Here is a 15,836-nt window from a genome sequence, read left to right on the forward strand (position 1 = left end):
AGACATGTTTTTCATATCTGAATATTGGCCCCCTTGTTTTTAGGGTTGTGAGTACATAATTAAAATACTTGTATAATGAATCGTAAATTTTGAAGGTGGTGTTAAGAGCTTAATTAGGGTGATGTATAATCTTATTGTAATTTATGTATCTTTCTGAATGTACAATGTAATAGAGTAACGACGAACTCACTCACTAAAGAATAGGTATAATCTTTGCATCGCGGGGTTTTCACAAAAAAGTCATAGGCTCAAAGACACACATAAATGCTTGTGCTAAGCGATCCGCCATCGAAGAAGAATGTAAAAGCATAGACTGGTCGATTTCCTATAAACTATGGAGCAAGTTTTCAAAAAGGTTAAGGTTTTATTATCAACCAAACTCTTGCATCACGTTATCTATTAAAGAAAACGCATCAATTAGTAGTTTTAAAGATTGAAGCATTCAAAGGGATGGAGCGACAGAAATAACAACTTAGTTTAATACTATGTAGTGATAATCGCTATAAATACAATATAGCGGATATTGTGCATAATAAATTAACGTTTAAAAAATCAATGCTTAAGCCATAACCTTTAAAAAACTTTAATGACTTATTTCCCACAAAAAACGTAGAATAAACTTATAAATACTGGTAAGGGTTGTTGGCAACCCAAAGTGGTTCCCTTTACCTTATATCACCGTTATCTCGCAGGATAAGAGCATACGAATTGCGAAGGTTCTATATACCTATCGCTAACCTTTTTTGGCTTACGGGGAATTTATTGGGCCCTTCCCTTAGGTAGCTTCGATGGGGTTTTATGTTTATTATTTTATTAAGCGGTTTTGTTATTCATGTACTTAGTTAGAACAAAGAAAATATACAGGTTTTGTTGAGGATTATTTTGTATTTATATTCTATTTGTTTAGGTAGTTAAGTAGGTTGCAATTTCAGTGTCTTTTGTTTCAAAAGTTAATTTATAAATGAAATACAATATTGAAATACTGAAATAAATCAGTCGTTTATTTATTGAATAATAGCGTGACCTCTTTTGTCTGTATTATTGTACATATAAAGTGTATGTTAAAAAAAGAACTAAAATCCAAGGACGATAAAATAGCGTACTGAAAATTATAAAACAAGAACAATATACCTTTGTATATTATTCATTATATTTATCTTTTATAGATTTTTTAAATGATAGCTGTGGTCGTGTGCCCCTTGTGCTTGGCGAAGTCCATAACCGTAGCAATATTACTTTAAGACGTGGCGGTAGTCCAACAAGCACATCTGAATTTAATTTTACTTATAATGCACGGTGAACAGCAATGTCTCTGTTCCAATATTGCAATAGTCTTACTACCATCGAGACTCGAGAGGCAGCAGGCATTTGTACGTCACCAGCATGGACAGTGACATCTGGGTGAAACTTACCACGCAATGGGAGCCAGTGGGTGGACGGTCCCGGCGCCGCGGCGTCGCCATGCGCGGCTTAGAAAGGACACAGATGGCTAGATGAAAAAATATCAGAAATCGTGGTTGTCCTAACTATGTATTTAATAATTTAGTTTATAAGATGATTAATAAGATAAGCTAGAATAAGTAAATGTTTAGGTTACGATGGGGCTGGCATGGTCATAATTGTAACTAAAGGCCCCTAAATAAAATAAGATTTAAAAAAAAATAAAAAAAATATTGGTTTATTCACGCGTATTTATCGGGACCCAGCCAGAATCATTAATCTTAAGAATGAGTTAACACGGCGGCGATTTCGCGACATGATCTAGCCGTATTTAAATTAAATTATATCACCACCTCACGAAAGTTATTCTACAAATTAAAAAGACTCTTTTTCTCAATTTTCATTAGCCCTGGTGGTTACTAGGCATCTGGTCTTTCTTGTTCGACTAGATTTAAGTATAAACAAAATTGCTGCACGAAACTTACATATGGCGAAAAATATACGACCTTATAATAACATCCCCTTTTGTGTAACAAACCCGTAACCCTTTTTGCACCCTCTTGTGAAGGTTTCGGGTAACCCTAAAACACATATTTTATTATTTGTTCTGGCAAGTATTTATAGAGAACCTCATAATATTCAATACAAGTTCATAGGCTGACCTTTTTAGAAGATGTTTTTTAGGTGCTAACTATATATTTTAATCTTTAGTTTTTTTTTGTCAAAAATATCAATACGGTTGTTTATGTCTTGCGTCCTGACTGGACATAGTGGACATCTATTAGAATTAATTTAATAATAGATTTATAATGCAGAGCACAACGAAAACAATTCACTTATAACAAATAACATGCACAATATGTGTCATGACGTCAAACTAATTGTATTTGTGCATGTGACTTGAATGTTAACAATTCAAATGCACAAAGACACCCAGACTCAGAACAAGCATTCGTGAATCACACAAAATTAAATTATTAAAAATTATTTGGAGCAAGAGTCGTTAAAAATGCATTTTCTGTTACATGCTTTTTTTTTGAAGGAACACCGTATTATCAAGTAACATATTTAAAACCCACAAAATAAACCTCAAAAACATGTAGGACACCTCAAAAATAACAAAAAAATATGCATCAATAAACTGTCCACATTAAAAGTTGATTTACAACCGAAATTCGGCAGCGGAATATTAAAACAATACCGAAATTTGGTTGCTCGTAAATGTCATTAACACCCAAAAATATTCGGAATCAGACAATTGCAACACGCATTTCGTACAGTCGGTGACATAAGTCAGTTACCATAGTATGCCATTATAGACAAGATACATTTCCTATGAAATGTATGGAACTGACAAGCCAAGTGACGTCACTTGTCGGGGTGGAATGTCATTCTAGTAGTAACATGTCAAGTTTTCTAATTTCATAGCATATTGTCTACGTATACTTCAGTCGTTGAGGTTTTTAAATGAAATGTACCCGTGAAGTACATAAGTTTTTTATTTATTTTTTAAGAGTTTGATCAAAAGACCAAGATTGTTTACCTTTTTAAAGTACCTAATCAAATGGCTTCCATCTTAAAAAACAACACAAAAAACTTTGTGCTAAATAGGTATCAAAGTAAGCTTAACAATATACCTATACTTCATTTATTATAAGATTAGAAAAAAATGGCTCGTAGAAGCAGGAGAGCGAAACATTTTATTTCTATGTTAAATTATAAAACAAAACAACAACCCAATAACAACACTAGTAACGATAAGAAAACAATAACTTAACAGTAAAAAATAACAACAAAATCACAAAAACTTGGCAATAACAACGAACAGGATGGAGTATTCACAAGTGAATGACACAGATAGATACTTTTGTGACATATAACTTCAAATGACAGAAACCGACAAAATGAGAAAATCCCTTCTGTCACAACTTATGAAAGGATTAGGTAACCTCTTAGATTTGGTAGGATTATACTGAAGGGAAAAACGTTCCGGGTATTGTGCATCGCTGATTCTTTTAAGTTTTTAGCATTGACACTGGAATTTTAATATGGCTGAATTAATATATTTAAATGAAAGTCACTTAATTTCATAAGGTTAAGTATTGAAATAATTACAATGATTTTGTACGAACGGATATATATATAGATGTGTAATAAATTCGGCGTAAGTCACAACTTTAATATGTTTGTTGTATTTTTGTTCAAAGTGTGCCTTAAAAAGAACCCTTTTTAACTTCTGTCTAATGCTATAATAAATGAAGTATAGATTAAATAAACAAAACACAATTTCCCACGTCATTGAAAATAACCCCTTTTTCAATCGAATTGTATTAAACGACTGTTGTTACCGATTGTACCTCGTATAGGTACATAAGTACATTCAATGTTCATTAATTGAATGAACCACAGCGAAAGGGTTTATGATGTGTAATAATTTATGGTCTGCAGTGATCAACAGTTTCATAGCTTAATTGCTTCGTGGTAATGTTGGTAGCACTCGGTATCCAGGAAATCGACTAAACGTAATCGATTAATACTAAAATGGAATCGATTTGTCGCTTCATGTGATATGTTGCGGTGATTTAGGTATTTGTGATTAAATGTTACTGTTTTTTTGATAGGAAAACCACGTTACGTCAGAGCCATCATCATTGTTCCTGGATTTATTATAAAAGCATCAAATAAAAATAGGCACTTAGGTCTACAAATAAAAATTAAAGAATGTCTTGTAATCCCCATAAGATTATTAAAATAAAACTTTCTAGTAAGGATTGCAACGTATTGCCATTCACCGACACAAATCGCGGATGACGTAGCGGGGCGGTTCATTTTAAGTCAGCAAGAGTCTGACAATACCCATATCCTTCCCCGAGGGAGTGGGTGTCCATGAGGATTCCCTCGACTTAACAAAAAAAAGGAGGAGGTCAAAGCAGTCGCTCCTTGTAAAACAAGGGTACTTCTGGTTAAATCCGGTGTGTCTGGAAGCCGATGATTTTCAACTCAAATGCTTGCCCTACCCGGGGACCGAGCCCGCGAAAAGTTTAGCACAGCGTATTTGGTATGGTGACGTCGACCAGTCGGCTATCAGTGCATTCAAAGCAGTTGGCGTAGTGACACTACGTTTTACGCCGAAAAGTCACGCTGTCACTCTTCTAGAACTGCATCAAAATTACGTTAAGCTATAAAGAGATGATGGCAAGCTCCCTGATGTTGTAAAGATTAGATTTCTACTTCAAACCATAATTAGATATCTAACTTATCTTAATGCTGCCTCATTATAATATTTTACAAACTTATAATTAGTTTCACTAGAACACTTTCCGGTGTTAGATTAAGTTAAACTTTGTAACATATTGAGGTTTAAGAGGAAATGCTTTGGAAGTAAAGGCAAAATATCTGAAAAAAAAAATGTTTAAAATTATGGGCAAATAGTTAATGGAATTGAACAAAATTGAGAAAACTAATCATCATCGGCCTAACCTTTTCCCAACTATGTTGGGGTCGGCTACCAGTGTAACCGGATTCAGCTAAGTACCAGTGTTTTACAAGGAGCGACTGCCAATCTGACCTCCTCAACCCAGTTACCTGGGCAACACGATACCCCTTAATTAGACTGGCTGTCAGACTTTCCAGCTTCTTTGAAACGACTGAAAGATGTATGAATAACGGCCGGGACCCACAATGAAACGTGCCAGCGTTATGACAAAGATGGTCACCCATCTATGGATCAACCGCGTCAAGCGTAGTTTAACCTTTGATCGACTCACTTGTGCAGTTATAGCTAAACGAATACAAATAAAAATATAAAGGTACTCATCCAAATATTCCAATGAATTTTAAATTAGGGAATTGAAAATCATTTTTATATTTATGTAAACGATACTGAATTTAATGAACTATTGCCGTTTTAATTCGTTTGAGCAATCAGTAGATACTAGTGTCCGTATTTGATAATATTAAATTGGGCGTTTAATTAATTGGTTCGGAGGGTTAATTGCCGGATTGGTATGCAGATGGCTGGACGTTTGATCTCGCGTTCGATCCCCGCGTAGGACAAACATTTGTGTGCTCCACGATTGCTTGTTCTGAGTCTGGGTGTCTGTGTGCACGTGATTTGTATAGTCGTGAAAAGACCCGCAACACAAGGATTGATTCCTTACCGCCTTCCCATTTTGTTGTTTCTCAGGTTCGTCTAGACTCATCAGCGGACACAGTCTTAGAATGCAGTGAGAGGAGTAATGATATTTTTTTAAAGGAAAACCTAGTAATCACCTTCTTCTGTGTACTCCTGCACGATAGTGACCCTCATCAATGGAACAATAAGGTATATAAACAGTTGACAATCAATCGCATTGAGATCGAGTTGGACCTATGGAACCTGACACGATCTTGGTTTGCTTCGATGGTCCCGTTTCAGGAGGGATTTGAGAACCGATACAGATTGCGTTTCCACTAGAGATGTGTGAAGATGCCTAGTGAGGGAAGTGTTTGTAAAGAACCAATAGAATAGCTTCATATACCTCGCCTCGGTCAGCACAGCTCAGCATTTGGAAATGCTCAGCGGATATCTTTGCTCGACACGTTTCCATCGCACTTCTCTGGTGTCAACGCAGCCTAAATTTGAATTCAAAAATATTAATAGATTTAAAAAATGTTTTAAAGTGTCACTCCATTCAAGTTGTATCATATTCGGGCCAGCCTTTTTTATAGTTGTAAATTGCATTGGAATCGGAGATTTGAAGCTACCTTGAAAATTTCTGCCTGCTAGCTTATCGGGAAGAGCCTCAAAATTGATTTGCAATAATCCAACCGGAACGACAAACAAACAAACAAGAAACACTAGTTGTGGGCGTTAGTTCGCAGCTCGGTATTAAATAAATCGATTTTGAATTATGGAGGTTCTATTTTGCTATTCACGTTAAATGAAGTGCAACTATGAAAACAACGTTTATTTGACGTAACCTATAGTTATCAGTAATAACGTAATGATTAATAGTTATATTTAATTCGTGAGATACATTTCATGAGTTCCGTATGGAAACATTATCTAAGACATTTGTTTATTTGGTACTTTAATTTGAATCGAATGTTATAATGATGATTGAAGAAAATTGGCTATTACTAGCGGAAGATATACAAAATATAAAATCTATATACTAATATATAAAGCTGAAGAGTTTGTTTGTTTGAACGCGCTAATCTCAGGAACTACTGGTCCAAATTGAAAAAATATTTTTGTGTTGAATAGACCATTCATCGAGGAAGGTTTTAGGCTATAAACCATCACGCTGCGACCAATAGGAGCGAAGATACAATGGAAAATGTGAAAAAAACAGGGCAGGTATAAATCATAACTTATATCTTCTACCCACGGGGACGAAGTCGCGGGCAACAGCTAGTGGTTAAATATATAGTTTAAATGTTTACATATTATTGCGATATGATGTGTTTATTTTAAATCGGTTTTCTACGGCTACAAAAAGGAGGGAGTTCTCAATTCGCCAGTTTTCTTTTTAATGTTTTTTAACCTCACAACTACATCAATTTTAGCTCGAGAGCTTTTTATATGCTTTCTCTTATAACTTTATGGCCTGTATCTATGCAGATAAAAATCTAAAGAAATAAAGTATTGGTAAGAACTTACATACAGATAGACCGTGAGACCGTATGAAATATGAAATGAAATGAAATCATTTATTCTGCAAATAGGATATTTCATCACTTTTACATGTCTTTTTATAAGAACGCTGGAGCCGACATTTCCTATCTGACTACCCTGAGAAGAAATGTCGAAACAAACTCAGGGGTTCATACTATGAGTAAGAAGGTAATGGAACAATAATAGAACGAGAGCGAGTGGGCAACCTTAACTGTTATCCAAAAAATACTACTTACTAATAAAAAACGTTGCTTAACTTAACTTTACCGTAACCTTGTCTTTTAACTCTATGTTGTTATAACAGCAAACAATCTGCGAAAACTATTTATCCATCACGGTTCATGAGATACATACGAGTGACAGAGGGACGGACAAATAGACACCGTTCTCTGAGTAATAATTCCAATTTTACAGTATACATCTCCGTGTTTAATAATCAATTCACAAATGCATTTCATGATTGCTTTCAACGGGGTACTGACAATGAAATTATCATAACACTCGTTAGTTTTAAATGCGGTATATTCATATTTATATTATCACCGAACATTTTTGCTTAATAATTTACAATTGTAAATCAATGTTTTCTATAGATTTCCGTTTTGGGAGTTTCGACGTATAAAGGCGGTTTCATATTTGCGGGATATATTTTTTTGGGGGATATGTAATTGGATGAACAAGAATATTAATTTTGTTTTGTTTAAAAACGTCTACCATACTCAGTAATTTAATCCTTGTATATGGATGCGGGCTGCTCAGGACCGGGGTGGTTGGCGCTCTTTGGGGGACGCCTTCGTTCAGCAGTGGACGGCGATAGGCTGAGATGATGATGTGGAGGGTTTTACAAACATAAGTCTAGAAGGCTGAAAAACTGAGCTTATTCTTTGGAATGTTAAATGTCTTATCAGTAACGCTTAATATTTTAATTTAACAACAATTAATTGTCCATTCAATTTACAGTTACTTTGTAATAACTGAAATGTTAATGGGCAACAAAAAAAGTGCCAGAAAAAACGCTGCTGAGGTCTTATACTAACCTTAAAACAGATAAAAAGGAACAAATAAAATACACCGTCATTTAAACTATTAAGAGTCTGTAAATAACATCGATTGACAACAAAAAATTTGGAATTTATCTGTAGTGGGACTGTATACAGAATGTCTTGGTCAATTTGATATCTTTAACACGATATTTGATACTTTCAAGGAATATGGCTCTTTCAAAGTTTCAATTTACTGAATATAAATAAAGACGATAATGTTGTAAAGTTTCCACATGGATAGCACCACTATATGTTAGCGATTTTAGAATTAAAATGTATGCTGATCGAATACTGTTCGAATTTTATTATTTACTAGCTGTTGCCCGCGACTTCGTCCACGTGGTTAGAAGATATAAGTTATGATCTATATCTGCCCTATTTCTTTCACATTTTCCATTATATCTTCGCTCCTATTAGTTGCAGCATGATGGTATATAGCCTATAACCTTCCTTGATGAATGGTGTATTCAACACAAAAAGATTTTTTCAATTTGAACCAGTACTTTTTGAGATTAGCGCGTTCAAACTAACAAACAAACAAACTCTTCAGCTTTATATATTAGTATATAGATAGTATAGTTTGAAAACTTTACCCTTACAACCAAAAAAAAAACAAAGTCTATATCTTATCTTACAAAACATCATATTTCCTAAACTTCCAATATTTCTAGGTTAGAAATACATAAATACTTGGTCATAAGCTTTGTTCTAGTATTCAGACGTCGACCGTCTAGCCATCAGTTGTAATGAATGACATTTGTATGAGCGGCCAGACACCGGCCTGGGACTTCATTGATCGGAGTTCAGTTCTCGGTCACCGACTATATACGTAGTAAATATTACGGTCAGAATTCGTAAACTATCTGTGTGTCAGAACTAGAAATGGGAAAATTTGATTTTCAGTACTTTTATACTCTAAGTAAAAACAGCTGTGCTCAGAAAAGCAAGTACATCCTTCACATTAGTCAAACATCTCTTTTTGTCCTTCTATTTTGATTTTGTACTTATTTTCAATAAAACAATATGTTTTTCTTCTACGAATCACAATTTCTCGTGTACGTACCTGTATGATCGCCAACCATGATTCCAGCAACGTCTTTAACAACAGGTGCATCAATATGTCCTCCAGCTGGTGTTTTATCAGGATTAATGGCAATTATAAAAGCGTGATTATTGCTTTGTAATTTGTGCATGTGTGATTTGAATATTTTAAACAATTCATTGTGCATAAAAAAATATGTGGTTCGTTTGGCATGGGTAGCAATGAGCCCATTTTATGATAAACTTGGCCTCTGATTTTGAATGCAGAATTATATTGTTGACCATTAGTATTAGTATTAGTATTTCGAACTATTTCTGTTGCTCCAAACGATGTTATTTGAAAGCATGAATTGAATGTTCAATAAAACAATATGTTTTTCTAATAACATTTTACTATTTAGGTTTGTATTATTACAATTGGAAAATATTTTTGGGGCTGGGTTGGTGGGGGGTGTCTTAGAAAATGGTCAAATCTCAAGAGCGTCACGGTACAAATAAGTTTTTGAAGACCTTCTCTAAGTCTTGACGACCTCCGTGGTCGAGTGGCGTACGCACCGGTCTCAAGGTGTCGCTAGCTCTGAGGTCCCGGGTTCGATCCCCGGTTGGGTCAATGTAAAAATTCACATTTCTACATTGCCTCGGGTCTGGGTGTTTGTGGTACCTTCGTTGTATCTGAATTCCATAACACAAGTGCTTTAGCAACTTACTTTGGGTTCAGAACAATGTATGTGATGTTGTCCGCATTTATTTATTTATTTATTTATAAGTTATAACTGCACAAGTTGATCTAAGTTAATAGGAAGAATCTGACTGGCACAAGAAAATCTTTGACTCCTACAAAAAGTAAGGATATATATATTATAAGCTAAGCTAAGCTATAACCGCAGAAGTGAAACGATCACAGGTTAAGCTATGCTTAACGCGGTTGGGTGACCATCTTTGTCATAAGGAGTTCCTCCGTGTTTCGGAAGAAACGTTAAATTGTGGGCCCCGGCTGTTATTCTTCGTCTTTGACAGTCGTTACAGGTAGTCAGAAGCTTGAAAAGTCTGACAACCAGTCTAACCAAGGGGTATCGTGTCGCCCAGGTAACTGGGTTGAGAAGGTCAGATAGGCAGTCACTCCTTGTAAAACACTGGTACTTAGCTGAAACTGGTTAGACTGGTAGCCGACCCCAACATGTTGGGAAAAGGCTAGGCTAATGAATGGTCGTCATTAAATATGCTATTATAAAAATAGCTGTCCGATAAAATTTACACTAAAATATCGAATGTTAAACGTTAATATTTTGTTAAATATTATAATGAATTTTGATGTCAAAATGATTATATCTATTATATAAATAACAACAGTATTATGGCTTCCTTTATTATACGTAGTTCAAAAGAAAAAAATCGAAATAACCTCAAAATGACATTATTCCAATCCGAGTTCGTGTGAACACAGCTTAACACCGCAATTGCCGTCCTTTATCATTTTAATAATAAAATAATGTATTCACAATAAAAGTATTTTCATGTGCAGTTTACCTGGTTGTAAAATTGTTTAACAAAGTATTTATTTGGAGACTTTTTGAATTAATTAAGATAATTATTTATTTAATAACACCATTACACAACTTTCATACAACGCCATCTTGTCGCAAACTAAGCGAAACTTGTATTACCCATGGGTACTAGACATCTGATTATCATATATATTTATTTCTTAAAACATACGTATAATAAAAAAATACTTCCTCACACAAAACAATTCATTATGCTCACCACTTAAACATTTTTCCAGCTAGAGTGGGAATCGAACTCGACTCGACCAACAAGCCAGTCACGTTTTTTAACCGCTTAAACGCTTTTAAGTAGAGATCAATGCTCAATCTCTCTATACCTTTGTTCAGCAGAGGCACTCTTATCTACTTGTCTTATTACTAAAGTAAATTTTTAACTAAGAACTATAATATTACTTAACTTTCCTCCCCACTTTTCGCGGTGAAACACTATAGTTTTTTTTTAATTGACTCAAACTAAAAACAACTTAGTCCTTAGCACGAGTGCCAACGAAACACAATGCATGTGAAACCCTCATTATAAATAACGAAAAACGGTGTTTAACTGCAACACCTCGTTAATAATTGTAAGTGTTACGTAATTGATACTTTCCTGATAAGTATTATCACGCTAGTTTTTTGGATCTACTACGATTAACTTAGGTGTTTTTGTTTTCGAATCCAGCGACACCCATTGCCTAATATGTTTTTATTCTTTTATTAATGTATTAAGAATACTTACGAAATCCAAGCAATAAGAATAGTTGATCTGATAATCTATACTAATATATAAAGCTGAAGAGTTTGTTTGTTTGATTGCTTGTTTGAACGCGCATCTCGGGAACTACTGGTTCGATTTGAAAAATTCTTTTTTGTTGAATAGACCATTTATCAAGGAAAGCTATAGGCTATTTAACATCACGCTGCGACTAATAGGAGCGAAGATATAATGGAAAATGTGGAAAACACGGGGAAAATTCTAACCACGTGGACGAAGTCGCGGGCAACAGCTAGTCTTTAATAGAAATTAACTTAATAGCTGAATCATGTGTAGACTAAAACGAGGTTATTTCGTTAATCAATTTGTTAGCTCAATTGCGTTTGTGTTAATTATTCGTGAAATTAGTATTACTTAATAAATCAATTGTGTGATATCATGATTTATGTTCTTAGTCTGAGTGTTTCGTTTGATTTAAATGGTTGTGAAACCCCCCGCGACACAAGGATTAAATTCCTTACTGCTAAAATTCTTCTGTTAAAAAAAAATCGTGTGTTAAGGAACTAATAATTTTTTTAGAGAAATAACAAGAGATTTGTTTCTAAGGAAATTTCGTTTATACATTTAATAAGCGTAAACGTAACTGAGTTATATATCTACGCCTAGTAAAGGACTTCGTCTGAATCAAGTCGGGCAATCTTGATAAAAACGGATATGAGTATATAATATCATTATTTTCATAATCATTAAATTTGCTATGATTGTAATCCCACCAAATTCAGTCACAATTTGCCAATGCACTTCTTACTATGTCTGTATTAACCTACAATTATCTGACAAACACTGTTCTCGCATAAAAACGTGTAAATAAATAAATAAAAGCTGTTTAAAGGACAGTAAGAAAAGCCCAGAACACGTACAAGAAATCAATCAACCGGCCGTTTATTGCAAATCCACGCATTGCTAGTCACAGTAACACTGCAGTATACTACAACAGACAGCGGAACCTACAGGGACACAACAAAATAACGATTATCTCTCAATTCTCCGATTCGATTCGATTCAAATCGATTCTTCACACAATGCCCTATAATAAATGATGTTCTTTTACTTCTCCGTAATAGAGTTACGCGGAAATGTATTGTGTAAAGAAGCGGTTTAAGAATGTTCTCGATTAAATTGTAATCGAGTTGACGTTTCGTTTATTTTTTTCCTGTTAACAATCGAAATAGGTTAGTGTTACATGCTGATTGAATAAACGGTACGGAAAATGTGGCGTATACCGTAGTGTTTCTGTTGAATTAGTCACGTGGCGAGAAAGAGATGGCGCTATATGCTAGTATGGCTCTATCTCTCTCTGAAAGTGGAACTATTATGGCAGTAACAAATTAGTTCTCGTACACGACACCTCGTTATTCTTGGATACTTGACCAGTTTAGTTACAAACCACACGTGTGTGAAAATTAACAAGAAATCTTGGATGTTTTTATGTGTTTCTTCTCAACATAACTCGATAGGTTTTGATAGAATTAGGTTTATTTTATAACAAATAGGTATTAAGTAGACTAAAACACCTATTGTTTCGTTTGGTTAGTTACTTAAAAGTATCTCGACGTGACTTTTTTGACGAAAAAATATAAAACAAAATAAATAGAAAGAAGGAAAAACGAAGGAGACCGTTATTGCACTTTTACACTGGTTTTCAGTCGCATTTCAACAATTACCCAACAAGACTGTTAACCTTTAGTTAAATGGTTTTTAAGTTAAGTACTTTAGCAAATGTGACGTAAATTTAAGGTTTCGTACTCAAAAGGTAAAACAGGGAATCCTATTACGAAATCCCCGCTGTCTGTCCGTATGTCTATCACCAATCTATATCTCTTGAACTACGATGGGTTTTGTGTAGTGATCTATCCACTCGGCTATTTATATAATAATAATAATTCTTTATTTGCGTAAAATGTAGGTACATAGAGTTGGTCGGTATAAATTAGTTCTCAAGCGAAATGAATATCATTTCTTTATTCATTTCTTATCCTACATATTATATATATATATATATATACATATCAGCTATCTATAACATCCAGAGTATCTTCCTAACTGTGTGGAAGCACGTTGACTCTCAAGATGTTTTCCCCAAAACTTTGCAGTGAGATTAATGTCCGCCATAAACGTGAATAATGTACTGACGTCAAATAACTCTGATATCTTTCCGGAGTACTTTACAATCGAATATGTTTGAATATATTCATGATTGTATTGTTGAAGGGGTAGGCAGGAGTGTTTGGACTAGTTCTGTGTATCGGGGATTTTTAAGTTTTCTGAGATCATGACAATAGGGATGATGACTGGCTATAAAAAGAATAAATCTCATTAGTCCCTCAGTTAGATAATTGAAAAGTATGAGACACGTATTTTTTCCTATTTCATAAAAACGAGAATTGACAAAGATTAACTGCTTTAAAGTTTAGGATAGGGGACTTGTGACGTAACGATATTTACGAATTTATACTCAATCGTGACGTCACGCGTAAGTTTCATTCACTGTAATTTGGTCAATTTACGTTTGCGGGACAAATTAAAAAATACGTATCCATTATTATACAAAAATCTACAATGGACACTGCAAAAAAAAATTTTCATCATCCCTATTCGTTTTAAACTTTGAGCGTATATTATTATACCTTTACTGTCTATGGTGCGTAACCACTAAGAGGTTTGATTTCGGCAGGGGACAACACTAATTTCACATATATAAACGCTCGTTATTTTTTTTATCTAAATAAGCTATTATTATGTCCACCTTTTTCCTTTCTATCTATTTTTTTTAGATTTCATTTATTTTTTATAACTTTTTCTTTAATTGTAGCGGCGGTTCATGATTGCGGACTCCGATTGGGTCCGAAACTAGTCGGACAATCCCGATAAACCCGTAAACCGTTGCGTCATGTATGTGCGAAAGAATTGACTAAATCTGGTTTTGATTTCTCTGTCGCACATCTAGTATAGATAAGTTCAGGGCAATGTCTAGCATGTTAAAAAAAAACCATTTCCAGTAATAATATATCTCTGGCGTGAAACCGCTTTACTTGCGCCAAATATTTGTTATAAAAGGCACTTTAAAATCATATCTCACATTCCATGCTCCGAAGCTGTCCGCATAGCAACCCTTTGATATCAGAATACAAATATCCGAATCAGGCGATCGAGTTCACTTCGTAAGTGCTGAATTATTTATTGGTATAAAACCTTCTTGTTGGATTTTTTTGGTACTTTTGTAACTGGTACGTACATGTTTTTATATGACGTGTTTTGACAATTTTCAGTCATGTTATAATTACCGATTCTGTATGAGGATTAAGTTTTTAATTTTATCTATAGTCATTTACTGGAATCGCGAAATAGTTGAAGTTTTGAAAAAACAGAATTCAAAATTTTACTAATGCTATAAAATTTTATTTCCAGTATTTTTTTCATCAGCTCTTAGAGTGAATCTACCAACACGCTCCATGTATGTATTGTCCAAAACTTTCTCGTATAATTGTCTTCCCGACTGATGCTATCCGCCCAAAAACTCAAGCAAAGCATGTTCACGAAAATGACGACACATACGTTATAGTCGAAGAACCCCGCCTTCCCTTTAACTGACACGATAATTTGGTGTCCATTTCCCCGAAGGGTTGCAGTACCAATGAAGTAAAAACTTTTTTACTAAAACTCCACTTGTTCAATAAATCGCTCTACCAACCGCTCGTGGTAAGTTTCGGAAACCCCCGATAGGGGGCGCGCCATCATCTACGCACAGTGGTAGACACGCGCCCGTAGCGGCACGACGTAGCGCGCCGTAGCACTTTCGTAGCGAGGACAGTCCGTATACGTTAGTGATTCGAATATCGAGTGACGTGTTGTGTGACAGATGTGTTTATTAAAGTGATTTTTTTTTAAGTAGTTGACGTTTAATGTGAAAAAGTATAGAAACTTTTTCGTGTAATTTTGAGTGCTTTTTGTGAATAAAAAGTTTGGTTAAGATTTTTGTTTTGTATTTGAGGCATTTCGGTGTCGGATAATGTGTTGAGTGGTAAGTTCTTAATTTGTTCCTTGATGTTACTTTTGTACTTCAGTTGTACCTGACTTCCTTCAAATTTCTGAGTACTGTTTACACTTACTTTGAAGATAACGGCTTTTATGTAAATTGAGTGGAGCATTTCGGAATACTTTGCTTCCTTTACATGATTATTTAATGTCGGAAATAGGTAAAACTAAAAGGATTATAGGATATTAACATTGTAAGGTTCTCATAAAATAACTTAATATTATATTAGATACAATAGCAATTTGATATTTTAGGTGTAGTAATTAAATTTTATGAAAACAATTCTCGTAAAATTAAT

The sequence above is a fragment of the Trichoplusia ni genome, chromosome 12 (assembly GCF_003590095.1).
Source record: "Trichoplusia ni isolate ovarian cell line Hi5 chromosome 12, tn1, whole genome shotgun sequence".
In the NCBI taxonomy this organism is placed as follows: domain Eukaryota; kingdom Metazoa; phylum Arthropoda; class Insecta; order Lepidoptera; family Noctuidae; genus Trichoplusia; species Trichoplusia ni.